This window comes from Notolepis coatsorum (genome assembly GCF_963971535.1).
Source record: "Notolepis coatsorum genome assembly, chromosome: 2".
Taxonomy (NCBI): Eukaryota; Metazoa; Chordata; class Actinopteri; order Aulopiformes; family Paralepididae; genus Notolepis; species Notolepis coatsorum.
This window is the reverse complement of record NC_140166.1, coordinates 225,913,170-225,926,730: the sequence shown is the minus strand read 5'-3', so window position 1 is coordinate 225,926,730 and position 13,561 is coordinate 225,913,170. Positions and strand designations below refer to the sequence as shown.

General features: G+C 45.2%; 1 protein-coding gene across 3 annotated transcripts in view; it reads left to right on the top strand.

The window, feature by feature from the left end:
• The window catches only part of LOC311222981 (uncharacterized protein), a 145,943-nt gene that overhangs the window by 75,233 nt on the left and 57,149 nt on the right, over positions 1-13,561 (top strand). For 2 of the 3 annotated variants that reach the window (XM_084307653.1, XM_084307652.1), the window contains one exon: positions 12,052-12,155. The gene's annotated coding sequence lies outside the window, so the exon portion shown is untranslated. Of the gene's footprint in view, positions 1-12,015; positions 12,156-13,561 lie in introns of those variants that run through there. The other variant, XM_084307654.1, reaches the window with a different exon arrangement.

The window sequence follows — 13,561 nt, the reverse complement described above, 5'->3', positions numbered from 1 at the left end:
TAGTGTACTTTAAAATTTTCCCCACAGTGCAACCGTTTTGAAACTAATTTCAGATATAATTGTTCCTACATGCTAACAATAGGGAGGAGAAACTAACTGCGTTTCAATATTTGTCAAAAACGTTACCTTTTGTGGCTTATTATCGCGAATCATAACAGTTATTGATATGATTCATTCAGAACGCTGAACCTTGAACCCCCACAGTATCTGAGAGGAAGTGTAGTTCGGAAAAATTCCAACGCTGGTCGACAGCTATGCATGTCCTCTACAAAATGGCCGCAAAAAGGCTACAATTCCCATGGTTCAAAATGTCCATTTCCGTTTCCGTCTTGGAATATACTTCAGAAAATCGAAAACTTAAAACTATCTAATGGCACTTTTAACCTATTGCTAAACTAACGTATTGATGATAATATACATTCTACATGCTTTTGTGACATGTTAGTGATGTTAATACTTGAAAACTTTTGATAAAACAACCGCAAAAAATATGCAACACTCTGAAAAATATTGATTTATAACCAGATGTAATTTTTTGGGTCGTGGGGAATGGTAATAATTATCATATTTGTACCATAATCCTGACCTCCATACAATCAATAATACAAATGTACAATCATTTTGGCATTTCAATAAACCCACAATAAAACCCTGTTTGTTTTAGAGCAAAGGTGAATTTGCTTCCTGTCGCTGACTCAGGACCAGTCTACTCGCGTACGCATTACATGATAATGTAGTATTTCGCTTTAGAAAACCTGACTGGATGTACTGAGTGAACCCTCAGATCAGAGTGATGATCGCTACGCTGTGGAATTCCTACATTGTGATCAGGCATTCTGTGCTGCTCGTGAATAAATACTAGTCGGAATCGTGTCACTTTTGAATGGTGTTTTATGACGTCGTTTTTCCCATTTCATTTCAGGGTCACGGTACGATATTGCTGTACTTTCAATCTGGCAGCACTGCTTGAATGGTACTCCATGTGAAGTCACGGTCCTACAGTGCAGAGCAACCAAAATGAACACGATCTGTGGTTTTGGAAAAGGTTTGGAGACCTTTGGAACACTGTTGGAACACCGGGTGTACGGCGAGATGGGCGCCTTCAACCCGGCGAAAACCAGATGAGGGATAGAGGGACGCTACTTAGAGGAACACGCCAACATTTGGGGAAATTAGCTTACCGTCTTCTCCAGAGAGAGAGACAAGAAGATAGATACCAGTTTCCTCTCTGTGCGTTCAGTAGAAAGCTATCTGGCTGCACGTTAGCCTAGCTTAGCACAATGAATGGAAGCGGACAGTGCCGGTTAGCCTTCGGGAGAGGTGTTAGTTGGACAATGCCTACCTTGGCTAACCGGCACTGAGGTGTTAAACAGTCTTGACAGCTGAGCGGACAAAAGATCCCCTCTGTACCGGCGCCCAGTCTGCACAGTGAGATGAGATGTCCACTGCGGCTGCTCCTCTGTCCTGCCAGGGTGTGATGGAGAGGGTGGCTGTCATTCTTCATGGTGTCCTGCCAGGGTGTGATGGAAGGAGAGGGTGGCTGTCATTCTTCATGGTGTCCTGCCAGGGTGTGATGGAGAGGGTGGCTGTCATTCTTCATGGTGTCCTGCCAGGGTGTGATGGAGAGGGTGGCTGTCATTCTTCATGGTGTCCTGCCAGGGTGTGATGGAGAGGGTGGCTGTCATTCTTCATGGTGTCCTGACAGGGTGTGATGGAGAGGGACTGTCATTCTTCATGGTGTCCTGCCAGGGTGTGAAGGAGAGGGTGGCTGTTATTCTTCATAATGTCCTGCATCTTACTCCTTGTGCATCTATCCACCACAACCCCCACTGAGTCCAAGCTCCTACCAAACACTGAAGCAGCCTTTTGGACCAGCTTGTCCAGCCACCTAGTGTCCTGTCTCTGTCTGTCATGTTGCCTCCCCAGCAGACTGCAGCAGAGACACTTGAACGTCTTGCCATAAAAACGACTGAGTTTTCGCCCCTGAAACTCGATACTCGCATATCACATTATTGTAGAGAGGAGGTTATAGTACTTGAGTCCAGGACTGATTTTCAGGACTCGTGACTCGACTTGGACTTGAGCACTGATGACTTGGACTCGGAAGGTGCAGACGAGGACTCTATCGCTGCTGTCGGGACAAAACCTCATAACTCCAAAAACCCAACTTTTCAGCAGATGAAAAAAACGAACACAGATTTGAGGGTGAATAGAGTTAGGAGGTTTAGACAGATGATCGGTTTAATGCTTTCCCATTGTTTAAACTTTGTAAAACCCACACACACATATGGAGGATGATCTACGGAGTTGATTTATATAAAAAAAAATATTAAAAAAATTGAGTTATGAGGTTTTGTCCCGACAGCAGCGCTATGTTAATTATAGTGTTGTTATTATTTGATTTCTTTTGTAATAGGCCCTAATCATTTGGCATAAGATATTGATGGCTAGTGCATTTGTTTGGCTATTGTGTCACAAAGTAAATAAACTCCCTTTGAAATGGTGACCACTGCGTCATTTATGTTTAAATGTAGACCTTTCTTATTTGTATGTCAGCTCTTTGACTGCCAGAGTGGAGTGGACTCAACCTTGATGACTTGGACTTGGACTCGGACTAGGGTAATGGGGACTTGACTCTGGCTCTTCTTTGGTGACTCAGACTTGGACTCGAACACTGGGGACTCGAGACTCGACTCGGACTTGAGATTTAGTGACTTGACTACAACACTGGTCGAGAGGAGGTTCATTATTAACCCAGACGGATGTCTGAATGTCTGTTTTCCAGGTGTGAGCAGCATCCTTCAACGAGTGCCACATTCCTGTGAGCTGTGACACTGCATTATGATATGATATGATATGATACATTTATTTATATTGCGCCCCTCAACCAATAGTTACATCGGCCCGGGGCGCAGCCCGGGGAAAAAAGAAGAAAAACAGAAAGACAGGAACAATACGAAAACAGAAAAAAACATGCAGGCTAACCAAGCAGACAGAGAGCGGACGGACACAATACACCAGTCATACTACAACACAAAACTAGAGTGCTTGCAGATTTTAAGTTTTAAATGATAGACAAGGATGCTGCCTTCAAACAGGGTCGTGTTTACCACGTTCACCGGAAGAGTCCATATGAACGACCCACTGTTGTGGTATTCACAACTTTGTAAGTGGACATTTTCTGAAAGCTCAGAGGTCAAGAGTTGTGACGCGGTGCTGACATAAAAAGATAGAGGCTGCTAGAATGAAAACAGGACTGAAACAGAGAAGTATAGGACTGAAACAGAGGGGCTAGCAGCCTCTATACCTCTCTGTTTCAGTCATGTTCTCTAGTTACTGGCATCACTGCTCAGGAGGTGTGTCTCTCAGGAGGTGTGTCTCTCAGGAGGTGTGTCTCAGGAGGTGTGGCTCTCAGGATGTGTGTCTCTCAGGAGGTGTGTCTCTCAGGAGGTGTGTCTCTCAGGATGTGTGTCTCTCAGGAGGTGTGGCTCCATGCTGAAGTGGGGTCCTGCTGCTCTCCTCCCTGCCTGGAGGTAGATGTGGATGTGGGGTCCTGCTGCGCTCCTCCCTGCCTGGAGGTGGATGTGGATGTGGGGTCCTGCTTCCCTCCTCCCTACCTGGAGGTGGAGGTGGATGTGGGGTCCTGCTTCCCTCCTCCCTACCTGGAGGTGGATGTGGATGTGGGGTCCTGCTCCCCTCCTCCCTGCCTGGATGTGGATGTGGGGTCCTGCTCCCCTCCTCCCTGCTTGGAGGTGGAGGTGGATGTGGGGTCCTGCTGCGCTCCTCCCTGCCTGGAGGTGGAGGTGGATGTGGGGTCCTGTTCCGATCCTCCCTGCCTGGAGGTGGAGGTGGATGTGGGGTCCTGCTCCCCTCCTCACTGCCTGGAGGCAACGGTCAGCTCCTTGTTCTTGTCAGCCCATCTTCACCACCTGTCGCCGATCCAACAGAAAGTCCAGGACCCAGCTGAACAGGTCCAGGTTGAGGCCCAGGTCTCTGAGTTTGGTGTCTAGTATGGAGGGGACTACATGGTGTTGAAAGCTGAGCGGAAGTTTATGAACAGCGTCCTCACATAATTTAAACAAGTGACCTTGTTCTTCTTAGGCACATACGATTCCAAAATACTGTACAGACACACTGAAATAACAAGAGCGCACATGCAAAGTAGAGTGACAATACACACAACAACAAGCATTCCCTGAGGAATATCCTATACAAGTTGTATATCTTTCAAGGTTGTGAAAACCTCCATTGTGCAGAGATTATATGATGATGATGATGATGATGATGATGATGATGATGAATAGTTTATTTTCGGTCTTTGTTTACAGATCAATCAAAAACACACTTGTGTGGACTTTCAAAAGAAAAGAAAAAGAAAAATCACAAATGTACATATTCAAAGTAAGCTCACACACAAAATCCAAACTCAATGACCGAAAAAAGGAATATCCTTTACAATTCTTAAAAACTAAATATACTTTAATATAAGAAAGAAAAACTTAAAATATGCTGCAAGATATTACCTATTTTTTTTTTAAAGAAAAATAATTAATGATTTTGTTTTATGTTTTACTCAAAACTGTACTCCTGAATTATTTGATCCTTTAGGGCCTTTTTAAATCTGCATTGAAAGACTCCCTGGTCCACCAGCTTATCATAGACTTTTGACTGAAGAAACATCCTTTGGTTCTATAAATCGTTTACACTTTACAGTCTATGGTTCTTCATACTCATAGCAAACACACTCATACGTCTGTTTATACCACAGTCTCTTACTGGATGACCGTTGAGTTTATATAAATTATAATAATGTGACTATCTCAGGAGGAAGAGGAGGCGGAGGAGGAAGAAGAAGAAGAGGAGGAGGATATGGTGGTATGTTCCATCAGTTAATTTCAAACAAACACCATTACAAACAAGACAGATGTTAAACAAATTACACCGCAAAGCAAAATTTCAATCATTTACCAGATTGAAGCATAACTCATTAATTCTCTATGTGGTTGAGCCAAAAGCAATCTCTGCTTGGCAGTGGACATATTGGCAGTGGAAGGTGCTAATTTGGTAGAGGCACGCTACCCTCACTAAATTTTGAAGAAATACAACAGTGGCGTTTCCTCTGTCTCAATCTTCTCTCTATCAGCTTCCCACGCTCTCTCTCGCCAGGTAATGGAGTAACCTTAGTAAAAGCTCAGCCTTCTCCTCCTGTGTGTCTTCAGGAGTTGCATCCTTTGACTGATATTGTTTGATGCCTGCCTCTTTTTCTCGCCGCAGTATAGTCAGGGGCGTCATTTTGGTATGGCAAGGTATGGCACTCGCCATACCTTGGCAAAAAATAAATAAATAAAAATTATAATAATTTTTTTTTTATGTTTTAGAATTCGAATGTCAACATTATGAACGAAGCCTCGAACTATTCGGTACAGCCCTAGCATGTTTTGATATTGTCAATTATCTCACTTTTACTAGGTGACTTTTACTACAAACTCAAATATGCCACAAAAAAAAGGAAAATGGACATACAGACGTTTTTTAATCAAAGGGCAGCAGAGACAAGTGATACAGGGACACAGGTAAGGTCTTACAATGGCTTAGTGATTATAACAGTGCAGTTCAGCATTCAGTAACCCATACTTTTTGTGAACGTGTTTTTGATACTACATTCTGTTGAACACACACCTCAAAACCGTACCTAAGGAAAATTGGCTCAATTGCAAGAAAAATAATAGACAGTTATGATATTACATTCTGCATAAATTGTATGCAAAATATTGTGGTTCCCTGCTTTAGTCTGTTGACACATTTCTATACTAAAAATGCTTGTGTAGTCCTGTGTCATACCTAAATGTCATATAAGTGAATTGTATAGAAACAACTCACCAAAAGTGACTATTGCGCAACTGATTTGACAAAAAAAATCCACCAAGGGGGGGAAACCCCCCCTTCAACCCCCCACCCCCCCCCCCTCCCTAATTGCCATACCTTGGCTTTTACTGAAATGATGCCACTGAGTGTAGTCCTTTGTAAAGCAGGAAGCTCTCGTGGTTGTAGGCAGATCTGTGATGCCATTCACTGCTTTTATATTGGATATCAGGTTGGAAATAATTTAGGCCAGATTATTTTTCTATTTATCTCCAATAACTTATGCCAATAGAAGAAGTCTTTATTTGTCATGCAGCAACTGAACACACACATGTAAGATGAGCGACACAGAGGAACACGCCCACACACACACGCTGCCTCTCTGCACTTGACCCATCCCGTCGTCCTTCCCTCCCAAGGGCAACCGGGAGCAGACATGGGTTGCGGCGTGGGCCGTGCCCGAGGACCAATCCAAGTGCTCCTGTCCCTCTTCATCAGGGACGCGACAGCGTTAGCGATCTGTTCTGTATGTTCAAGGTTTATCTCTTTTTTTGGGGGACGGGGGGGGGACGGACGGGGGGGGACACACCCTTGCGAGCACGGGGAGAACAAACTCCACACAGAAAGGCCTGGGAGATACCCCACCTGGGTACCTGGCAACCTGGTCCCCAAGCGGGAATCGAACCCACAACCTTCTTGCTGTGAGGCGACAGTGTTAACCACTACACCACCGTGCCGCACTACCTCATGATCAAAGCATGCGTTACGGCATATTGATGAATATATATTTATAATTGGCAGATGATACTGTCTGTTGTCCTGTTGTAGGATCCCCTTGATTCAGTGCTGGAGAAGTGTGAGCTTGCGGAGCATTGCGTGCACAACAGAGCGAGACTGGAGCAGTGTGAGACCCGCGTGGCGCCTCGGTCTGCGACGGTGGAGGACTGCACCGAGGAGCTGTTTGACTTCCTACATGCCAGGGACCACTGTGTGAGTCTGACGTCTGGCCTGTGACCATTATTGACCATTATTCATCATCAAACCTTTATTTAACCAGAAAATAAAAACCCATTGAGACAGAGGTCTCTTTTTCAAGGGTGATCTGGCCAAGAAGGCAAGCACAGATGATGAAAAAACATATATAACAACATACACAGACACAATACACATACAGTAGACCAGGGGTTCCCAAACTTTTCAGGCCGCGACCCAAAAATAACGGTGTCAGAGAGCCGCGACCCCCACTATTATAGGAGGTAAACATTTTTTTTTTTTTTTTATTATTAACGAGAGGGCCTACCTGGAAGAGGTAGAGAATCTGTCGCAGTGGTGTCAGGAAAACTGCCTCTCCCTGAATGTCAGCAAAACAAAAGAGATGATTGTGGACTTCAGGAGGTCGGGGGTCAGGGACTACAGTCCCCTCAGCATCGACGGGGCACCGGTTGAGAGAGTGAACAGTTTCAAGTACCTCGGAGTCCACATATCCGAGGACTTGACATGGACCACACACATTGACAGTATTGTGAAGAAGGCACGGCAACGCCTCTACTTCCTCAGGCGCCTAAGGAAGTTCCAAGTCAGTCAGAAGATCCTTAACACATTCCCTGCAACGCTTATATCCATCAATGTTTGATCACTGCCACCAGTCTAAGCCTATGGAGATGTTTACCTTCTTTGCAGGGCTATAACTTTTTTAAATTGTATTGCTAAATTGACATTACTATGGCCCATTCAACATCGATTATCTATCGTTCAGGATGTAGGAACGTTTTACTTTTTCATTCATAGATTCTTCCAAAAATACCGTCTAGAATATAAGTATGTTTTTATCGTTTTCTGCAGTAATTCATAGAACGTGAGTTATAGGCATAAACGCATATATAGATTATCAAATGCCGTTTGTTGCCGATACACGCTATATTAAAAATGTCAACTGTACATGATCCTAAACGTTATGACTGATCATGTGCGGATGAACGGAGGGGGGGGGGGTCGTTTATAATTCCGTGATCGTCGTTAAATGCTTTATGTAGTATGGGTGATATATTGATCAAAGCAGTTTGCATGGATAATAATAAACAAACAGGCTGAAAGTAACGTCAGCGTCCTCTTACCGTTGGGCGATGAGACTGGAGCAAAAAGATCCCATTTATTTGACGCGATCGAGTCGATCCATTTCATGTTTGTATAATAATAATACACGCCCAAATCATGTCGATTATTGAGTTATGGCAGCGATCCATATCCACGGTGTGTGGCTAGAGTCCTGCGACAATATGTGAGTGCCGGACGCATTTCGGAGACGCACCGAGGTCGACTCGGCCATTTCCGGTTTGGCTCGCCGATCATCCACCAGGGGCAGTATTGAAGCGTTGCAGAGTTGTGCCGAGTCCCACTGCATCAGACCAGGCTCCGTGAGGGAAATATGAATAACATGGCGAAAAAATTAAATATGATCTCAATAATGTCGTACGCCGTGGATTGGCAGAATTAGCATGAACTTGAAACACGTCGTACAACGGTATTGGCGCAGGATGTGTTTGTGAACTTCTACTCATGCACAATAGAGAGCATCCTGACTGGCAATATCACCTCCTGGTTTGGGAATAGCACCGCACAAGACCGTAGCAGACTACAGAGAGTGGCCCGTTCAGCCGAACGCACAATTGGAGGGGGGCTTCCCACTCTCCAGAACATTTACAACAAGCGGTGCATGGGTAAGGCTAAGAGAATTATCAAAGACTCCAGCCACCCAAACAACTGCCTCTTTGAACTGCTGCGGTCAGGCAAGCGATACCGGAATCTCATGGCAAGCACAGAAAGACTCAGAAGAAGCTTCTATCCCCAGGCCATCAGGATGCTCAATGAACAATAACATTGATTGATTGATTGATTGATTGAAAAGTTTATTAACAGATTGCAGAATGGGTACAGTACAGCTCAGAGACTCAGTGTTCAGGGTAACAGAGCATGAGGTGAGACGGATCTTTAAAAAAGTGAATATCAGGAAGGCAGCAGGACCGGACGGCATCCCCGGCCGCGTCCTAAAAGTCTGTGCCGACCAACTGGCCCCGGTATTCACTGACATCTTCAACCTGTCCTTGGAACAGGCTGTCATCCCCACCTGTCTGAAGAAGTCCACCATCATCCCTGTACCCAAAAAATCGACGCCCGCTTGCCTCAACGACTACCGCCCTGTAGCCCTCACCTCCATAGCCATGAAGTGCTTTGAGAAGCTAGTGAAGGGCTACATCTGTTCCTCCCTCCCCATCAACCTGGACCCTCTGCAATTTGCATATCGCCCCAACAGGTCCACGGAGGACGCCATAGCCCATGTGCTGCACACAGCAGCATCACACCTGGACAAGAGGCAGGGGAACTATGTGAGAATGCTGTTCATCGACTACAGCTCAGCATTCAATACCATAGTCCCCTCCAAACTCATAGCCAAGCTCAGGGACCTGGGCTTGAACTATGACCTCTGCCAGTGGGTCTTGGACTTCCTGACGGGCAGACCCCAGGTGGTAAGAGCCGGCAACTGCACCTCCTCATCCATCACGCTCAACATAGGGGCCCCCCAGGGCTGTGTTCTGAGCCCCCTCCTCTACTCCCTGTACACACATGACTGCGTAGCACAGCGGAACAACAACACCATCATCAAATTAGCTGATGACACAGTAGTGGTGGGCCTGATCTCTGCCAACGACGAAAGGGCCTACCTGGAAGAGGTACAGAACCTGTCACAGTGGTTTCAGGAGAACTGCCTCTCCCTGAACGTCAGCAAAACAAAAGAGATGATTGTGGACTTCAGGAGGTCGGGGGTCAAGGACTACAGCCCCCTCAGCATCGACGGGGCACCGGTTGAGAGAGTGAACAGTTTCAAGTACCTCGGAGTCCACATATCCGAGGACTTGACATGGACCACACACATTGACAGTGTTGTGAAGAAGGCACGACAACGCCTCTACTTCCTCAGGGGCCTAAGGAAGTTCCAAGTCAGTCAGAAGATCCTTAGGAACTTCTACTCATGTACAATAGAGAGCATCCTGACCGGCAACATCACCTCCTGGTTTGGGAATAGCACTGCACAAGACCGTAGCAGACTACAAAGAGTGACACGTTCAGCCGAACGCACAATTGGAGGGGGGCTTCCCACCCTCCAGAACATTTACAACAAGCGGTGCAAGGGGAAGGCTAAGAGAATTATTAAGGACTCGAGCCACCCGAACAACTGCCTCTTTGAACTGCTGCGGTCAGGCAAGCGATACCGGAGTCTTAAGGCGAGCACAGAAAGACTCAGAAGAAGCTTCTATCCCCAGGCCATCAGGCTGCTAAACGAACAATAATCACTATGCAACAACCATCAAATGCACACAGCACACACACCCACACACTCACTCAAACAAACAACACACTGAAGCACCCACTCTCCACACAGCACTGGCTCCCCATTGCTGCACGAATCCGCTTCAAGGCCCTTGACCTAGCATACCGTGCGGCAAAGGGAACTGCTCCCGCCTACCTCCGGTCAATGGTCTCTAACTACACACCCTCAAGACCCCTACGCTCTGCATCTTCTGGCCGCCTCAGACCTACTCCTATCCAAGCTCCGGGAGGGTCATCAAAGAGAAGTCGCCTATTCTCAGTCCTTGCCCCACAATGGTGGAATGAACTACCCACCCCAGTTAGGACAGCCGAAACACGTCCAATCTTTCGCCGTCGACTAAAGACTCACTTCTTCAACCATTATCTGAATAAAAAAAAAAAAAAAAAAAAAAATCTAACCCTAACTAACCATACTGTCATGCACTTGTCCTAATAAACTAACCTACACTGTAGCACTCAACACTTTGATGAACATTGTTACTCAGCTGATAGAGTTGTGCTCTTCCTGATGGCTTGTCGTACAGAACTTGTAAGTCGCTTTGGATAAAAGCGTCAGCTAAATGACTAAATGTAAATGTAAATGTAAATGTAGATCACACAAACACACTTACACTTTATATTTATTGATAAAGGATTTGCACTACAACTCGTACACCTACTGTGAATTGTACCTAAATTGCACCTCGTCCCATTTCTCCATTTCTGCCTTGCACTATATAGTATTGTATATTGTATATTAGTACACTGCACAGTATTGTATATTGTATGGTAACTACGTCTATTCTGCATCGAACATTGTACATATGTCTAAACTGAACACTGTGACCTCATTTTTTTTACTTCTAATTTTACTATGTTATTTTATTTCATACTTATCTTGTCTTGCACAGTCTCTGGAGCGCAACAGTAAGAAGCATTTTGTATAAAAGTATTCTGTACTTCTGTATGACAACTATTAAAGAAACTTGAAACTTGAAACTTGCTCAATACATACAATTGTTAAGGGGATGCAGACCAGAGAAAGACTTTCGTCTTGTTTACATCAGGGTCCCCCGTTGTTACACTATGTAACAACCATCAAATGCACTCACAGCACACACATCCACACGCACACACTCACTTTAAACAAACAACTCACTGCAGCACCCACTTTACACACTTTAGAACACCTAAACACACTTTATATTTATTGGTAAAGAATTTGCACTACAACCCATACCTCATTACACCTTACTGTAAATTGTACCTAAATTGTACCTCATCCCATTTCTGCTTTGCACTATATAGTATATTGTATGGTAACTCAGTTACTTCTACTCTGCATTGAACATTGTACATGTGTACATACTGAACACTTGTGTCTACGTACGTGACTTCTATTTTTTACTTGCTATACTTATTTTATTTTATACTTATCTATTTTTGTCTAGCACAGTCTCTGGAGCGTAACAGAAAGAAGCATTTTGTATAAAAGTATTCTGTACTTCTGTATGACAACTAATAAAGAAACTTGAACTTGAAGGTAGTTTGCTGCTGTTGGAGGCGGAAATGGGCGCGTCACGCGATTGGGCGCACATGTCACATGACCAGAAACAGTGGTAGCCAATCAGATCGCACAAGAAACGTCAGTGGCCAATCAGATCGCAGAACGCGGAACTGGAAATCCGTTGGTAAAAGAATAGACGCCAACTGGCTCCCCCCTCTCTCTCCTCCATGTAACGCGGAAGTGCCGTCAGTGGTCTATTGCGTTTCAACGTCTTCCTGGATTCCCCCACAAACGCGTTGTGTGTTTTGTTTACACAGTGTAAAGATTCTATAGCAGAACTCTACTGGACCAAGACTTCACATCTGGACCAAAACGTTCTTCCTGAGAAAACAGACATCAGACTGTGGACACCACAACATCTGTAAGTAGTACAATTATGTTTACATTGTTTTCCTCTCTTGTGCTGCTTCCTTGCAGCAGCGGCACTCGAAAGGAGCCTTGCAGTTGTACAATCCCAGTTGAACCAATGCCAAATGTTTTACATCTGTAGTACTTTACCATCTCCGTGGTCAACTAACTGCTAGCATCTGCAGCGACATAATTCTCTTCACAATAACATATTACATTTCTCCCGATACCGTTAGCTCTATCGTAGCTGTAGTTTCAAGTTTGATCACATATAAGGTACAAGTACATTATAGTGAAATGCTTGGTTCTGTGTGGCCCCTGAGAGTGTGCTTCATACAGTAAAAATGAACAAAATCAAGCAACATTTCGACGGAGTCCACAGAGAGGCGGGAGAGTGCGACGCCATCTTGTTGACTTTCTTTGTTCTTTGTTCACTGCCATTCGGTAGCTAAAGTCAACGTGATATTAACGTTAGTTTGATTGATTGACATTTACAGGGGCCGGTTTCGAATAGCAGCCTCCCGTAGGTGCTCTTTGAGAGCGGTTTTGAAGGAGGGTAGGGAGGGAGTCACATTATTTTACGGCTGTGGGTAGCAATAGCATATATCTGCAGAGCCACAGAGCCCAACGTGTGGCTTCGTGGTGATGTGGCTTGTGGCATGGACCTGGCTTTGCACTACTGCGCATGCGGATATGGGGGGGGGGGGGGGGGCTGCGTGAATACCAAGCCGCATTGACGCCTGTTTCTACACTGGTTAAGCTTAGGCACTCTTCGAAGTTGGTTAAGGTTAGAGTTTGTCTTAGAGCGTGACGGCAAGTTCTTTCGACGGTTAAGCTTGGGCACTCTTTCGAAGTTGGTTAAGGTTAGAGTTTGTCTTAGAGCATGGCGATAGAATGAAAGTTGTGTATGTCGTAAACGAGAGAGTGAATGAATGAATGAATGAAAACTTTATTAACAGATTGCAGAATGGGTACAGTGCAGTACAGCTCAATACATACAATTGTTAAGGGGATGCAGACCAGAGAAAGACTTTCGACTTGTTTACATCAGGGTCCCCCATTTTCAATTCATCGTAGAGCGAGCGAGAGCCTCATCCGCATGCGCACTAGTGCAAAGGTCGGTCCTGTGGTAGTTCAGCATGTTAGGCCCTGTACTAGGTCTGTCCTGTGGTAGTTCAGCATGTTAGGCCCTGTACTAGGTCTGTCCTGTGGTAGTTCAGTGTGTTAGGCCCTGGACTAGGTCTGTCCTGTGGTAGTTCAGCGTGTTAGGCCCTGTACTAGGTCGGTCCTGTGGTAGTTCAGCATGTTAGGCCCTGTACTAGGTTGGTCCTGTGGTAGTTCAGCATGTTAGGCCCTGTACTAGGTCGGTCCTGTGGTAGTTCAGCATGTTAGGCCCTGTACTAGGTCTGTCCTGTGGTA